The sequence below is a fragment of the Myotis daubentonii genome, chromosome 3 (assembly GCF_963259705.1).
Source record: "Myotis daubentonii chromosome 3, mMyoDau2.1, whole genome shotgun sequence".
Classification (NCBI taxonomy): Eukaryota; Metazoa; Chordata; class Mammalia; order Chiroptera; family Vespertilionidae; genus Myotis; species Myotis daubentonii.
Genome location: NC_081842.1, coordinates 55,084,209 through 55,102,314, shown reverse-complemented (window position 1 = coordinate 55,102,314; position 18,106 = coordinate 55,084,209).

Sequence of the window (18,106 nt, the reverse complement as noted above, 5' to 3'; positions counted from 1 at the left end):
TCCCTGTATTTGTTTCTATTAGGTAGAGCACTTATGTCTCCCAGTCTTGGTAGAATGGCTTTATGTAGTAGGCATCCTATAGGGCAGTGAGTTTTGATTGCTCTTGGCATGTCAGTGGGAGGGATTTATCCCCAGGTCCATGGGCTGTGAGGACTGGCTGCATCTATAGTAGAGAAGCTGCTGTGCAGAGTCTGATCCCATGGAGCAGGATTCACTTCAGTGGGACTCTGTTGCTGGTGAGTCTGCTGGTTTGTTGTTTGTGAAGGTGATTGGATGGTGGTCTGAAGCTTTCTATCAGCTGGCTCTGGGGCCTCCTGGGAGGTGCAGGCCAAGGTCAACAGCCACGTGTGCACTTGGGCTACCTAGCATGAGCTACAAAAATCTGCAGATGGCTGCTTCTTGTGCTGGACTTAGAGGTGCCTGAGAGAGATAAAGCTGCAAACCAACACTGATTGCCACTAATGCCAGACTTGGGACCACTTAGCAAGAGGTACAGGTGTGCCCTTGGCTGTGACAGGGTCTCAGGGAATCATCAGGGTGGGGTGATGGAGACTCAGATATCACATCTGCCTGCACCCACAAGGGAAGGGCTCAGTAAAGGAACAATGGCCTCCATCAGCACTTCCATCTGGAAGAAAGCTGCCCCTCCAGCTCTCACCCTAAAGCTAGACAATTCAGTTTCTTCCCATATGTTCCTGGCCTTTTGAGCTGCTGCCCAGCATTGGAGCTGAGAATGAGTGAGTCTAAGTAAGTCTGTGTGTGAGTCCTTTAAGAGGAACACCTGGATCTCATTCAGCCACAGTTCCCACTGGTTTTCACAGCCAGAAGTTATGGGACTTCTATACCTGGTACCGGAAATCTAGGCTGGGAAACTGGTATGGGCTGGGATTCCCTTGCTCTTATGGGGGCCCTCCACAGCTGAGATATTCCTTCCTATTTATAACAACCAAAATTTCCATATTTTTATACCTGAATAATATTTCATTGTATGCATGTACCACATTTTGTTTATCTTTTCATACTTAGGTTATCCATTAGAAACTTGGGATGCTTTCACCTTTTGGCTATTATAAATAATGCTGCTATGAACATTGCTGTACAAATATCTGTTCATTCCCTGCTTTCAATTATTTTGGTATATACCTAAATGTTGAATTGCTGGGTCACATGGCAATTTTGTTTTTAATTACTTGAGGAACCATCATATTGTTTTTGTAGCAACTGCACCATTTTACATTCATATCATAGTGCAATATTATTCAGTAGTTAAAATAAATGCTGAGCCCTAGTCAGTTTTGCTCAGTGGATAGAGCATTGGCCTGTTGTCTAAAGGGTCTTGGGTTCTATTCCTGTCAAGGGCATATGCCAGGTTGTGGGCTCGATCTCCAGTAGGGGGCATGCAGGAGGCAGCTGATCAATGATTCTCTCTCATCATTGATGTTTTTATCTCTCTCTCCCTCTCCCTTCCTCTCTGAAATCAATAAAAATTATAAAGAAATAAAAATAAATAAGTGCTGAGAATTACATGTATGGCATGGGAACTTCTAAACATGCCAGTTCCTTTCCTTGGAGCATTCTCTCATCCTATCCAGGGCTCCACCTGGGTAAATCCCACTCATCTTCTTAGTTTTGCCCTCAGCAGGATACTTCTGAAAAGTCTTTTCAGTCCACCTGCTTTCATCCCCACCTCTCAGGCCCCTGGCAGGTCCCCATCCTCTGTATCTCCCTCTCACAGTCATTGTCATATTGTATTATAATAAAAGGGTGATATGCAAATTGACCCTAATGGCGGAACAATCGGGAACGACTGGTCACTATGACGCACACTGACCACCAGGGGGCAGACGCTCAATGCAGGGCTGCCCCCTGATGGTCAGTGCGCTTCCACAAGAGGAGCGCCATTCAGCCAGAAGCCAGCTCATGGCTAGCCAGCACGGCGGAGGTGGTGGGAGCCTCTCCCGCCTCCGTGGCAGAACTAAGGATGTCTGACTAATGGCTTAGGCTTGCTCACTACAGGCTCCTGGGCTGCCAGAGGGATGTCTGACTGCCAGCTTAGGCCCAATCCCCTGAGGAGCAGGCCAAAGCCCTAAGTCAGACATCCCCTGAGGGGTCCTGGACTGCGAGAGGGTGCAGGTTGGGCTGAGAGACCCCCTCCCCGCCCCACCCCAAGTTCACGAATTTTCATGCACCGGGCCTCTAGTTGTATTATAATTGCCGGTTATAGTATGTCTCTTTTACTACTAGACTGAAGCTCCTTGAAGGCAGAACTGTGTCTGTCTTGTTCATTATTGAATCATCAGAGTTGGGTTAGAATGGATGTTAAATAGTCTTGTTAAATCAATTGATGAGTTTTTGAGATATGACCAAGTGATAGAAAGCATTTATAGTCCTGAGACCCCTGAATCTTCCTGTGTCCCCCAAAGCAAATATTCATAGGCTATGAGTTTCTGCACTCAGAGGTGCAGAAAGATTATTTCCTATCTCTATCTCACAGTGCCTCAGAATCTCTGAATGGGAAGGGACTTCTGTGGATCATAGTATCCAGCCTCCTGCAGAGTACAGTCTCCACCACAGCTTCTCTGAGAGTAGTTTTCCAGCCTGGCCTAAGTGCTTCCAAAGATGATCACTATATGGTTATGTTTTGCATGTTACAGAAACTCCAACTAAGAGTGACAAACAAATGGAGGTTTATTTCCCTCACATACCAAGAAGCCCCCAGGTAGGCAATTGGTGACCCTGGCTTAGTAATTCGATGATGTCTTTGGGGCCCAGGCTTTGATTATAGAATGGCTGCCACAGCTCCAGGCATCATATTCCATTAAAGACAAGAAGAGAGGAAAGGGGGGCAGTGCCATCAAGCTCTCCTCTTCTGCCTTCCCCTCTTTTTAAAAATATATTTTTATTGATTTCAGAGAGAAAGGGAGAGGGAGAGAATATCAAGGATGAGAGAGAATCATTGATCGACTGCCTCCTGCACGCTCCCCAGTGGGAGCAAGCCCGCAACCCAAGCATGTGTCCTGACCAGAATTAACTTGTGACCTCCTGGTTCATAGATCGATGCTCAACCAATGAGCCATGCCAGCTGGGCACCTCCACTGCATTTTGTTGAAAGAACGCTGGAGTGGGAGCAAGGAGATTGGAGCTCTCACCTCAGCTTTACAATGTTCGAGCTGTGCGAAAATGGGTGCCTCTTGTCTTACTTAGGCCTCAGTATCCTCATCTATAAAATGGGAGGGTCAGACTAGATCCTCTCCAAAGTCCTTGCCAGCAATAGCACTCTGATTTCTCTGATTCTGCTTCTCTCACAGGCCTGAAGACACCAAGAGATGGAAAAATAGGTGTGTTTTTTTTGTTTTGTTTTGCTTGTATTACCTCTGCTTGGGCAAACTATTCCAAGCAGCTGGGACACCTGTGCTACTGTCTTAGTGCCACAACCCCCCACCCTCTGCCCAGGTGTCAGCTGGCTCCTCCCCGGGGGTGCAGATGCCAAATGAGCATAGTGGAATGGGGTATTAAAAGCTTCAGCCTTGGTCCCTGAAACACTTGGTTTCTACTTGATGCCTGCAGCCATGTGGCTTGTTCTCCTACTCCTGCTGTGGCTGAGTCCTGTGGCCCGAAACTGGGAGACAGGTGAGGAGCCAGGCTAGCTGGTCAAAGGGACCCAAGCTTCTAGTCTCTTTCTTTTATTTATTTTTTAAATATATTTTTTATTGATTAAGATATTACATATGTGTCCTTATCCCCACGTTACCCCCTACCCCCACCCCTGCTCATGCCCTCACTCCCCCGTTGTCCATGTCCATTGGTTAGGCCTATATGCTTGCATATAAGTCCTTTGGTTGATCTTTCCCCCTTACCCCCACCCTCCCCTACCTTCTCTCCAAGGCCTGACAGTCCAATCAATGCCTCTCCGTCTCTGGATCAGTCCTTGTTATCAGTTTATGTTGTTCATTATATTCCACAAATGAGTGAGATCATGTGGTGTTTATCTTTCTCTGACTGGCTTATTTCACTTAGCATAATGTTCTCCAGTTCCATCCATGCTGTGGTAAATGGTAAGAGTTCCTTTTTCTTCTTCCTCTTCTTAAAGAATACCTTTCAGCATTTCATATAATGCTGGTTTGGTGGTGATGAACTCCTTTAGCTTTTTCTTATCTGTGAAGCTCTTTATCTGACCTTCACTTCTGAATGATAGCTTTGCTGGATAAAGTAATCTTGGTTGTAGGTTCTTGCTGTTCATCACTTTGAATATTTCTTGCCACTCTCTTCTGGCCTGCATGGTTTCTGTTGAGAAATCAGCTGACAGTCGTATGGGTACTCCCTTGTAGGTAACTGACTGTCTTTCTCTTGCTGCTTTTAAGATTCTCTCTTTGTCTTTTGCTCTTGGCATTTTAATTATGATGTGTCTTGGTGTGGTCCTCTTTGGATTCCTTTTGTTTGGGGTTCTCTGCGCTTCCTGGACTTGTAAGTCTATTTCTTTCACCAGGTAGGAGAAGTTTTCTGTCATTATTTCTTCAAATAGGTTTTCAATATCTTGCCCTCTCTCTTCTTCTGGTACCCCTATAATTCTGATGTTGGTACGCTTGAAGTTGTCCCAGAGGCTCCTTACACTATCTTCATATTTTTGGATTCTTTTTTCTTTTTCAGTTGGGTATTTTTTGTTTCTTCGTATTTCAAATCTTTGACTTGATTCTTGGGATCCTCTTGTGTGCTGTTGGATCTCTGTAAATTATTCTTTATTTCAATCAGTGTATGCTTAATTTCTAGTTGGTCTTTTTTCATATCCTCTAGGGTCTCACTAAATTTATTGGCGGCTTCCATAAAATTCTTGAAAAACCTTATAAACGTGGTCTTGAACTCTATATCCAGTCATTTGCTTTCCTCCATTTCTGTCATTTGTGACCTGTTTCTTTGTCTCCGCATTTTTTATGCTTCTCTGTGTTGGTAGAGTGGCTTTGTGTGCTAGGTGTCCTATAGGGCCCAGTGGCTCAGCCTCCCCAGTTACCTGAGGTGGACACTCTTGGTGCACCCCTTTGTGGGCTTTGTGCACAGTCTTGTTGTAGTTATGCCTTGATTGTTGTAGGATCACTGGGAGGAATTGACCTTCAGGCCAATTGGCTGTGAGAATCAGCTGTGTCTGCAGTGGGAGAACCTCTGTGCTGGAGACACCCTTCTGGGGCAAGACTTGCTTCAGTGGGGCTTTGGTGCTCACTGAGTCTGCCCCCTGAGTGTGTCCCTTATGGATCTGAGGAGTTGTAACCTGGATGGTCCCACTCTGACCACTGGGTACACTGGCTCTTGGATCTAAGGAGGTCCTAATTTAGCCTCTGCCTGAGGTTACACAGTAGGAGCTATGAAGAGAACTGCAGATTCCCCTTCCTTGTTTGGGATTTGGAGGTGCCCAGATGAGGCCCAGCTGTGAAGCAATGCAAGCTGCTGTGGGGCCTTGGGCCTTCTCTTGGAAGTTCTGGGTCTGTCTGGCCCAGCTGCAATTTTCAGGTTGCAAAGGGCCAGGGCATTCATATGCAAAAGCCTCTGCCACAGCCTGGGTGGGGCGGGGTCTCAAGGAATCAAAGGGCGGAGCAAGCAGCTATGGCGGATCCTCAGCCCTGCCCTAAGGGGCCCCTCGTCTCAGTGTCCTGGTAATTGCTACAAGCACCTCTGAGGGAAAGCCACCCTCAAGTTCCGAGTTTTGCCTGCTGCCAGACAGTCCAGTTTCTCTCCGTATGAGTCCTGGGACCCAAGAGACTTCTGGAACCGCAGTTCAGAGCAGTCGGAAGCTTGTGACTCCCTCCCGATTCAAAAAGACAGCCGCTTCCTCAGGTGCCAGCCCCTTTCCGTGCGCGCTCGAGCCTCCGTACCTCTGCACTTCCGCACCTCCTCTGAGTCTCTGTGTGCTTTTCTTTTTCCTTCTAGTTGTAGAGTTTCCACTCAGCCAGCCTTCCTGTAGTTCTGGATGATGTCCGTTTTGTCTTTTCGTTGTATTTTTGAAGTTGTTGTGGGAGGCAGCAATTTCCGGTGTTTACCTATGCCGCCATCTTGGTTTCTCCTCTCTTTCTTTCTTTTACTTGTTCATTTGTTCATTCATTCATTCATTCATTCATTCATTCATTTGTGTTCCTGGCATGATCTACCTCCTTGGAGTTAGTACTTACTAACTCAGTAATTAAGTAATCCATTTATTCAGACACTTACTAAGCACTTGCTAGTGTAATGTGGCTTCTCTGTGTATCCATCTTTATATTTATAAGATGTCCTTTGGTGATTAACCTAGGAAGATCTGTTTTGGTTGGGGAGTCCAGAGGAGTGTCTGGAGAGGTTCCTGTGAGTAGAGGTAGCATGGGGCTCTAGAATGTGCACTATTGCAGAGGGAGGATGGGAAGGGGAGAAGGTGGTGTGACAACCCCAGATCCAGATTAACCAGACAACTGCCATGCACCAAACTGTTAGGTTTCTCAAACATCCCTGGAAATGCAATGGATGGATAAAGTTGTATTCACCAGCCCGGCCAGTGTTGCTCAGTGGTTGAGCATTGACCTATGAACCAGGAGGTCTTGGGTCAATTTCCAGTTAGGGCACATGCATGGGTTGTGGTCTTGATCCCCAGTGGGGGCATGCAGGAGGCAGCTGATCTATGATTCTCTCTCTCCATTGATGTTTCTCTCCCACCATTGATGTTTCTCTCCCTCTCCCTTCCTCTCTGAAATAATATATATGTTTTAAAGTTGTATTTACCAGAACTTCTTTGGTAAGAAAGCTAGATGTCAATGGGAGGAATATATTGAGGGTGGAAGCCTTAAGGGACATGCTTAAGTAATAACAGACATGTTATTAAATTGCTTTGTGAAAAAGGACGTTTGGGGAAGGACAGGGCTTCAATTTTGCTGAGTAGGGCTTGCAAGTTTGGGGCTGGAGCAGGATTGTTGGGAACCATAGAGGTGAGGAGGAGGCTGCCCTGTGCCCTCCTTCTTCACTCTTCCCCAGCAGTGCTCACCCTCTTCAATATAAAATTGTAAAACATGTTTAAAGAGTATTGCTCTGGAGAGGTGCAAATTATTAGCTTTGGGTTCTTCAACCAGCCCTGTTTGGGCCTGTTCCTGCCTCCACAACTTGTCCCTTTACGAGCCTTTTGATATGAAGCCAATGGGATGGTCACAGAGGAGCCATTTAAGGTGTGGCTCCTGACCAGGAAGCTTTCTCTGATGGGGTCATTGCCCCTGCACCAGACCCTGTGGCTCTCTCCTCTTAACTGCGGCATAGCACTTACCTTCCAGTACAATGACATTCTGGTTACTTGTAGTATGATGATGCTCTGTTCATTAGACTGAACTCCTGGAAGGGGGGGGAGACACAGCACAGTGGAATATATCTCCATGATCCACCATGGTACCTGGTTCAGAGTGTCACTCAGTAGAACAAAATGAATGCTTGGTGCATTGGTCACTATGGAGGTAGACTTCCTTTCCCTTACTGTACTGTCATTTTTCTGATGGTACCAGTTAGGACTGTTAGAAATGGTAACTTTCTCCTGGCCCATGGACACAGTGGGAGCTCAATGTGAGCTCAAGAATTCAACTCAGATCTTTTATTTATTTATTTTTCTTTATTTTTTAAAATATGTTTTTATTAATTTCAGAGAGGAAGGGAAAGGGAGACAGAGAAAGAAACATCAATGATGAGAGAGATACATCGATAGGCTGCCTCGTACACCCCTCCTATCGGGGATTAAGCCTGAAACCCTGGCATGTGACCTGACCAGGAATCAAACTGTGATCTCCTGATTCATGGGACAATACTTAACTATTGAGCCATATAAGCTAGGCTCAATTAAGATCTTCTAAATTAAATTAAGAAAAAAAATTATTTGGCACTAGATATACAAAAATGCATTTTCTGCCCTGAAGTTTCTGGTATGGAAGACTGATACACACCTCCAGAAAGAAGGCTGTAGCAATAATGGAGACAGGGACACTGGACACAAGACACTAGGGGGGTGGGGTAACAACATGTGCCAGTGGGTAGGGGAGGCCGGGGGAAGGTCAATGGGGGGAAAAAAGGAGACATATCTACTACTATTTGTAATACTTTAAACAAGAAAATAAAATTTAAAAAAAGAAAAATATAAAAATGTATGAAGGCAAAAAAAATGGAGACAAGGATTAATGCTATGTTAGAAGGTAAAATCAATAGGTTTTAACAGTAAGAAGAAAAGGTTAATCTCGGCTGGGAGTATGTAGGAGGGCCTCTCAGAATAAATAAATTTATTAAAAAAAACTATTATGGAAAATTCCAAACACACACAAATGTAGACAAAATAGTGTAATGAACCAGATGTACCTATCGGCTAGCTTCAAAATTATCAACCCCAGTTCTTATCCACCATATTTTAAAACTATAATCACAACACTGTATCAGAGCTGAACTAATTATAATAATTACATACTATCATTTAATGTCTATCAGTGTGCATATTTTTCCACCTGTCAAAAAGGACTTTTTGCAGTTGGCTTATTTGAATCAGAATCCAAACAAGGTCTATATATTACATTTATAGTATGAGTGAGCGACAGAGCTGGGAGTAGAACCAGCCACCACACCACGCTCAGGTTCACATTAAAAACGAAACAAAACAAAAACACCTCTGGTTGCACTTGCCACCAATCTCTGCCATTCTCTAAGCACTTTGCAGACTTCTGCTTTTGAGTCTTTGTTCAAGCTGTTTCCGCTGCTTGAAAGACACTTCCTCCCATAGGCACTGGTATATTTCCTAAGTATCTTTAAATCTATATCCATCCCCTCTTTCTCCTTTTTTTCATGCTGTTGAAGAACTCAGGCCAATTGTCCTGCAGAATGTCCTACACTGGGGACTTGTCTGAATGAATCACTGTGGGTGTCCCTCTGTCCTCTGAATTTTCTGAAACCTGGTACTTAAGGTCCATTTCTTTTGGCAGGAATATTCCATAGGTGGGCTGTACACTTCCTATTGCGTCCTGAAGGAGACACACAACATCGCGAAGGAAACACACAATGTTCAGTTGTCCTACGTTTATTGGTGTTAAATTTGATTAGTCAGATGCATCCGTTTATTGCTGATTAGATTAATTTTTTTCATTGGTGGTTGCCAAATGGTGGTTTTCTAATTCCATCATTCCTTCTGCATTTATTAGCTCGAGTTTTTCTATAAAGAAGACACTTCCCTTTAGTTTGTATGAAAAGATTGTATGAATATTTGATTCTTTGTTTGTCATTTTTCAGAATAATAAGCTAGTTCCTTAGCAGCCCCAAGAAGGTTGAATTTAAACATAACCTTGAAAGATAAGAATGTGTTTTTTCTAGTGCCTATGGGAGGAAGTGTCTTTCAAGCAGCGGAAACAGCTTGAACAAAGACTCAAAAGCAGAAGTCTGCAAAGTGCTTAGAGAATGGCAGAGATTGGTGGCAAGTGCAACCAGAGGGTTTTTTTGTTTGTTTGCTTTTAATGTCACTCACTCATGCATGACCTTGAGAAAATGGCTTTTCTATTTCTAGATCAATGGCTTTCAAACTTTGCTGGCCACAATCCACATTAATAAATATATTTTACACTGTGACCAAGTACATACATGTATATAAAAATAAGCAAAAAATTCATAAAGAACTCTAAGCAATTTATACTTATACTAGAGGCCTGGTGCACAAATTTGTTTACGGGTGGGGTCCCTCAGCCTAGCCAGTGATCAGGGCCGATTGGGGCCAGCCGGCTGGGGGGAGGGACTGTGGGAAGTTGGCCAGCCACGGGAGGTTGGCTTTGGGAGCACACTGAGCACCAGAGGGCAGCTCCTGTGTTGAGCATCTGCCCCCTGGTGGTCAGTGCACATCATAGTGACTGGTTGAATGGTCATTCGGTCGCTAGGGCTTATATATATATATGTTATATATAAAATATATATATGTAGATAGATAGCTAAACAACGTATGTGGATATTTTCTACTCTGTTCTATTTTACTCCTATCCTATCCTATCCTATCCTATCCTATCCTATCCTATCCTATCCTATCCTAATGAATGCTGGTCATGACCACTGAATTGATCTCTGACTCACAAATGGGCTACAATTCTTGTTTGGATTGGTCCCTGGGGCTCTTTTCCAGTTCCAATCCTCTTTGATCTGTCCCTGTTTTGGTGACAACCTGATGCTGGACCAGGCACTTGGGAAAAGTGATGATGTGAGAGAGGAAACTAATCATTTGCAGGAGGCTCCTAACTGAACATGAGGCAGAAGTCAGGCCAAACTCAGAGGCCTCCACTCCAGCCCACCATCACCTTGAGAGGTCTGACCTTCTGGGCCACTGCTCCCCTTTCACCAGACACCCATGGTGCCTGTTTCCATAACAGGCTGGTTTGGCCACACCTAGTCCTCTCAGAGGCCTGCTCCCTGTTGATCATGTCAACTTTGGAAAGCCCTCAAGCTTATCCCTAAACAAAGCCCAGGTGCAAACCTACCAGGAGGCAACTGGGAAGGTCAAGTTAAAGTAGAGAAGAGCACTGAGAGTCCTGGGCTTGAGAACACCTGGGGCCGATTCCCACCTGAGCCGCAGAATTACTAGGTCACCTGGACCATGCCCCCTACCTGCCAATGCCTTGCTTCCCCGATCTCTTAAAGAAGATAAACCCACCACGGGAACATTTAAGAACTTGTTAGAAACTCATGAAATACAAGTAAATAAAGCCGTTCTAACATTGTGGCCGTGTTCAAGCACCGAGATTTCAGGTAGAAAGCAGAATACTGCTAATGTTTACAATTCCGGGGACTTTACTTGGCGAGTTAGGAACAAAGTTCTTTCGAACGTTAAGAATTCCCGTTTATAGAGTTCAAAATTTGTATGTGTAACATTTAAATAAGGAAAATACTGTTTCTATTTACCACTGTAGTTGAATTGTTTATGGTTTTTTGAATAAAACATCTTAAATAAAAAAAAAAAAAAGAAAAAAAAAAGAAGATAAACCCTCTCATTGTATAGTGGATGGCAGGAAAATCAATACTTCATTCTCTTTTATGACTTAATAATATTTCATTGTGTAGATATACCATATTTGTTTTATCCATTCATCAGTTGATGAATTTGTTTTGGCTGTTATGAATAATGCTGCTAAGAACATTCATGTGCAAGTTTTTATGTAAACAAATATTTTCAGTTCTCTTAGGTATATACCCAGAAATGGGATTATTGAACCATATTGTTAATTCTATGTTAAACATTCTGAGAAGCTGTCAAAATCTTTTTCAAAGTGTGTTAGCCATTTTTCAATTCCATCAGCAATGTATGTAATTTCTCCATATTCTCACCAACACTTGTTATTTTTTATTTTATTTTAGCGATCTTAGTCGGTGTGAAGTGGTACTGAGAGTGGGGAAGGACATGTAATGAGAATAGAGCCACAGTTGTCTAATAATTATTCACCTCACTAACTGTAGATAAGAAGTTTTCTTACAGACCCTGGGAAACTGGAGGATGAAACAGGCCTGTAAAAGACAAGACACCTTGGAGCCCAGATGGGTCCATTACTCAGGAAAGAAATACATTTTGAGAACAGACCAAGGACAGGACACGCTTTGATTTGGTTGCTGCACCTGGACCCTGACCCCCTCTGGGAGTTTTTCTCAGAAATGCTGACCATGCTCCAGTCCCAGGAATGGGCTGAGCTGTTTGTAACATCATAGAAGATTAGCCACCTTGTTATCAGACTTTGAGCTTCTGAAGGTTGGACTGCAGACTCTACCCTCCCCTTTTCATGTTACAATTGTAGCTCATAGCTGCATGTAGTTATCTTTTCCCTGTGTATATAATCAGCCAACTGACAAGGGGGGTCAGAGCAGATTTTTGTGGATCACCTGCTGCTCTCCCATACTGCCAGCGTTTTGGAGTAAATGCTGATATGATTCAACCCTGTCTCCACTTAATTGGCTCAAGTGGCGACAGGCAGCCCAGACCCCTTGGTTGTCCGGTTACATAATCTCATTGTGGCTTTGACTTGCATTTTCTTGTTGACTAATGATGTCTCATGAGCTTATTGGCCATTTGGATATCTTCTTTGGATATTTCCTTTGTCCATTTAAACATTGGGTTATTTGTCTTTTTTGGTTGAGTTGTGGGAGTTCTCTACATATTCTACATAAAATTCTCTTGTCACATATATGATTTGCAGATATTTTCTCCCATTCAATGGGTTGTCCTTTTACTTTCTTGATAGTATCCTTAGAGGCACAAAACTTTCAAATTTTGATCAAGTCTAGTTTATCTGTTTTGTTTTGTTTTTTCTCACTTGTGCTTTTGGTATCATATCTGAGAAACTCTGGCTTAATCCAAGGCCATGATGATTTACATCTATGTATTTGCCTAAGACTTTTATAGTTTTAACTCTTATGTTTAGATCTGTGATCCTTTTTGAGTTAATTTTTGTATAGTCTGTGATGTAAAGGTCCAAATTCATTCTTTTGCATTTGGATATACAGTTTTCCAGCACCATTTGTTAAATATTTTGTTGTTGTTGCTGTTAATTCTTATCCAAAGAGTTGTTTTTTCTCATTGATTTTTAGAGAGAGTGGAAGGAAGTGGGAGACACAGAGAGAGAAACATGGATGTGAAAGAGACACATGGATTGGTTGCCTCCTGCGCGTGTCCTGACCAGGGATCAGGCCTGCAACCGAGCTATGTGAGCTTGACTAGAATCAAACCTTAGACCCTTCAGCCTGCCAGTAGAAACTCTATCCACAGAGCAAATCGACTAGGACTAAATATATCTATTTTTCAATGTCCCCTTTTCTGCAGGCAGCTGTTCCCAGCCCCAGCCCCTCTGCTGCCTTGGAATAGATAACCACTGCAAGAGTGGAAACTGCTACTGTGATGCATTCTGCCATAAGGCATCAGACTGCTGCCCAGACCACCACGCCCTCTGCAGCCCTGGTAACTCACCTGCAGGCACCTTTCCACCTCTCCTAGGGCTGAATGCTGTGATTGACAGAGACAAGCCCCTCGTATCTACTTCAGGCCAAGGTCAGCATGTCAACCCCTGAGGTCCCTAACAATCCTGAGAGCCTTGCATTCTGTCCATGTTACGTTGAAAGTGCCTACACGTTCCTCGCAGCTTTGTTTCCCCGCTGCTCCTTACCACCTGCTGCTCCTCTTGGAGACACTTTTCCAGGCCCCACAGGGAGAGGTTAAGTTGTTGGTGGTGGGGGATCAGGGTGGCGAGTGGGGTGGTTGGGTTCTAACGGTCCCACCTTCTCTTGCAGTGTAGATGCCTCTTGACTGTGCCATGTAGACTTTTGAAGGCGACAGGAGTCTGCAGAGAGGTGCAGAGGATGTTGGGCAGTAGCAGGAGGGTGGAAGGCAGGGACAGGAGAGGTGCTCTCTCTCTGTGTTTCTCAGCTCCTCAGAATACCAAGATGGTGCTGCAGATGGTGCTGAGGATGGAGAACCCACCAAGCCCTAAGAGAAGCAATCTCAACCGAGTGCAGAGCATGGTGAGTCCCCAGAGGTTCTCCCCGAAAGGGTGGGGGCAATCTGCTCCTGCCTCCCTGGCTTCCAGGCCCCAGAGTCAGGGAGCAATTTACTGAAGGGGAAGGGAGGCCTGAGCTGAGGTGGAGTTGGTTGCAGTCATGGTTTTAGGGATACGGGCCAGGATGCTTGCTCCTGAAACCAGGCAGCAAGACAGATTTGGCTTATAGACTGTAGTTTGCTGTTTTCTGCCCTATCATCCTCTGTTTTTACTTTTCTTCTGAGTCCTGGCTTCAGCTCTCTGCCCAGCACTGGAGGAGAGGCCTTGGCCCCCATCCTAGCACATGACGCCTCTGGGAAGAAAGGCAGCATAATCCAATGGAAAGAGCAGGGACTCAGAGCCAGATAGACCTGGGTTCAAATCCTGGCTCCACCACTTATCACCTGGTGACCTCCTGCAGCTCCGTCAGCCTTTCTGAGCTTCCCTTTCCTCATCTGTGCACTGGAGCTTGCCTTGTCGGGCTGTGTGGAAGGGCCTGGTTCTTGGGGGATGTGCAACAAGAGATAGCTGTTAACTGGGGACCTGTGAAACTAGAGAGGGAACAGGCCTTCACTTACTTACTGCTCACTGCTTACTATTCATGTAGGTCCAGCAGTTCCTCCAAACCAGCCTCCCAGAGATGCCCCTCTCCATCTCTGTGAAGGGGACCAGGAAGAGAGCCTGACACCTCTCCTGAAGCCCCCCCGCCAGTCCATGGAGCAGAGCTCACCCTGCCCACCGGGACCTGCTGGGCACAGTGGTGCTTGCCTCCCCGCTGCCATCCCGTGTGCTTCCAATGTGGCTCAACCAGAGGAAAATGGAAATCTGCTATGGTTGTAAACACACTTTAATGTGCATAGAATCAGCCATACAAAATATAAAACATCAATTTGACTCATGCTATTCATTGTTTTGTGATAGTTACAGTGAATCTAGTAAACTTTTTTTTAAAAGAAATTTAATGAACCGTGAAGCACCATTTTTCACCCAAAGTAGATACTAACTGAGCCTGTACAGTAAGACACGACAGTTTTCTGGCCCATCATGGCCTTTGTAATGCTGAACCCTCCCTCACCTGTGCACCTTGGGGTGTGTACTATTTTTTTAAAAATTCTTTATTGTTGAAAGTTTTGCATATGTTTCCTTTCCCCCCCCCCCATTGACTTCTCCCCACCTGCTCCTACCCACAAGCGCATGCCCCCATTCCCCTATTGTCTGTGTCCATTGGTCATACTCTTATGCATGGATACAAGTCCTTGGGTTGATCTCTTACTCCCCCCCATCCCCCCACTCCAACTTCCCCTACCTTCCCTCTGAGGTTTGACGATCTGCTCAATGCCTCTCTGTCTCTGGATCTGTTTTTGTTCATCAGTTTATGTTGTTCATTATATTCCACAATGAGTGAGATCATGTGGTATTTTTCTTTCTCTGACTGGCTTATTTCGCTTAGCATAATGCTCTCCAGTTCCATCCATGCTGTTGCAAATGGTAAGAGTTCCTTCTTTTTTACAGTAACGTATTCCATTGTGTAGATGTACCACTGTTTTTAATCCATTCATTTGCTGATGGGCACTTTGGCTGTTTCCAAATTTTAGCAATTGTAAATTGTGCTGCTTTGAACATAGGAATGCATATATTCTTTCTAATTGGTGTTTCTGATTTCTTGGGATATATTCCTAGAAGTGGGATTACTGGGTCAAATGGGAGTTCCATTTTTAATTTTTTTTTGAGGGAACTCCATACTGTTCTCCACAGTGGCTGCATCAGTCTGCATTCCCACCAGCAGTGCATGAGGGTTCCTTTTCCTCCACATCCCCGCTAGCACTTGTCGTTTGCTGATTTGTTGATGATAGCCATCCTGACAGGTGTGAGATGGTTCCTCATTGTCATTTAATTTGCATCTCTCGGATGATTAGTGACTTTGAGCATGTTTTCATATGTCTCTTGGCCTTCCTTATGTCCTCTTTCGAAAAGTATCTATTTAGATCCTTTGCCCACTTTTTGATTGGATTATTTACCTTCCTTTTGTTAAGTTGTATGAGTTCCCTATACATTATGGAGATTAAACCCTTACCAGATGTAACATTGGCAAATACGTTCTCCCATGCAGTGGGTTCTCCCATGCAGTGGGTTTCTTTGCTGTGCAGAAGCTTTTTATTTTGATGTAGTCCCATTTGTTTATTTTCTCCTTAATTTCCATTGTTCTAGGAGATGTATCAGTAAAGATATTGCTATGACATATGTCTGATATATTGCTGCCTATGAATTCTTCTAAGATTTTTATTGTTTCCTATCTTAAGTTTAAGTCTTTTAACTATTTTGAGTTTACTTTTGTGTATGCTGTAAGTTGGTGATCTAGTTGCATTTTTTTGGTATGTATCTGTCCAGTTTTCCCAACACCATTTATAGAAGAGGCTGTCTTGACTCCATTGTATGCTCTTGCCTCCTTTATCAAATATTAATTGAACATAATGGCTTGGGTCGATTTCTGGGTTCTCTGTTTTGTTCCATTGGTCTATATGTCTGTTCTTGTGGCAGTACCAGGCAGTTTGGAAAGAACAGTGGCTTTGTAATATAGTTTGATATAGTAAACATTTCTTTATAATCAAAAGTAAGAACCTAGCATCCTTTGGCTAAGTAATTTGTGCTTCTCTCTCTGATATTCCTTCTCAGGTACCATATTATTCCCTGTATGTCCTACAGTAGCATGGTCTGAGTCCTGTAGCTTCATGCCCACACCTTTTCTTCCCAGGGTGAGAGGAGAAGCAAGGAACCATCTCTGGTGAGCTGGAACCGGCATGGGGGGGGGGGTTCTCCTCATGTGAAGATTTCAAAGCTCTAGGAGGATGATGCCAGCAGGGGCAGGGGTCAGCCGTGCCCATCACCTTCTCTCTCAGACCTGCTCTTCCTTTTATTCTGTGAATAGATCCCTGCCCTCCAGCCTTCTGGACTCCAGACCGCAGGGCCACCTTTACTTCTCTCTGCCCCTGCCTGTCCCTTGCCAAGTCTTTCCACGTGTCCTTCCCAACATGGTTCACATCAGCTCCCTTTACAGTTCCACTGCCCAAGTCCCAGCCACAGCCTCCTCACTGGTCCTCTTGCCCTGGACTCTCCTCTAACTGGTCTCTGCCCACATTGTACTGCCCAAAGCAAGCTTTGCTGTTGTCACTTCCCTATTCAAAAACCATCACTGGCTTCCTATGGTCTCTAGAATAAAGGCTAACCTCCCACTCATGGCAGGAAATGTCCTCCACCTCATGGCCCCAAGGCACACTGTGGCCTTATCTCCTGCTGGTGGTTCCTTCCACACTCTTACGTTCCAACTGAATTGAGTGGCCCATTACCCCTGCCCAAGCCTCACTCTACACCTTTGCGAATCTGTTTTAGCTCAGTTTCTCTGAACCCAGGACCTGAATAATTTATTTAGGAACACAGTCCAATGAGCAGGGGTGAGGGAAAGGGCAGTGGAACAGGGAAGAAGGGAGACAAAATATCAAGATGCCTTATCCACTTGGCCCCTATTATGGCTGACTGGTGGCTTGATCCTGTGGGACCTCTGAGAAGCCTTATGAAGTGTCTGAGAACTGTCTATCCCAGGAAAGAAACGGGAAGCGTCTGCCCATCAGCTCCCATGCCCACAGCTTATGAGTTGCTCTATAGGGTGGCTGACTCAGTCCATTGTTGCTGCTGCGTGAGAGCTGAGCTGCTCCCAGAAGCATCCCCGGGGCAGAGAGCAAATGGCACGTGGCAGGACACCACCTGGCTGCTCCTCGGAAAGTGGCCTTGGCACAGTGGCTGGAGTAGGAAGGGGGGCAGAGAGGACTTGAGCTGAGGCACAAAAGGTACCCCACCATTGGCTTCCAGAACACATGTTTCTTCCCTTCAGCTCTTCCAGCCACAGGTTTTTCCTCCTGCCCAGGGACAGAGGAGCCTGGGGGAGAGACAGCCCTGGGCTCTGCTTGGGTGAGCCTCACTCATATTGCCAGAGCCTGAGTTCTCCTTTCTTTGCTGGGAAGAGTTTTTTCAGGTGAGACTCAATGAGACATGGTCTCTCTGCTTGGGATGCATCATCCTATGGGCCTCATAGAGAGCCTCAGAATGCTGATTTGTGGGATCCCTATTCTCTCTGGACTTAATACTCTTCTCCTTCCAAATGCTCAGATATCATATCTCCTCTTCCTCCTGTCCCAGCTTGGTCATCCATCTACCCCAGCCTGGGTCCCTGTTTATCCCCCAGTTCTGAGATGTTCCAGTCCCCACATAGCTTCCTCTGTAGTGGAGTGTGCATGTGTGTGCACACCTGCATGCGAATTTCATTTCTACCCAGCCCCTCCTTCTCCCTCCTGTGTCCTCCAAATACCTCCCCTGTGAAAGGCATTTCCCTGGCAGCAGCACGCCACCTGGGAAAACAGAGGGCTCCCTGCAATGCACGTTAAATCCAGTGAGAAACACACATCCCCAAGAATGTCTACGGTGAAAAGGACCAATGATGCCAATTGTTGAGACTGTGGAGCGTCTGGAACTCTCATACTTTGCTGGTGTGGTATAAGCGGGCACAATCAGTTTGGAAAACTGTTCGATGCTATATA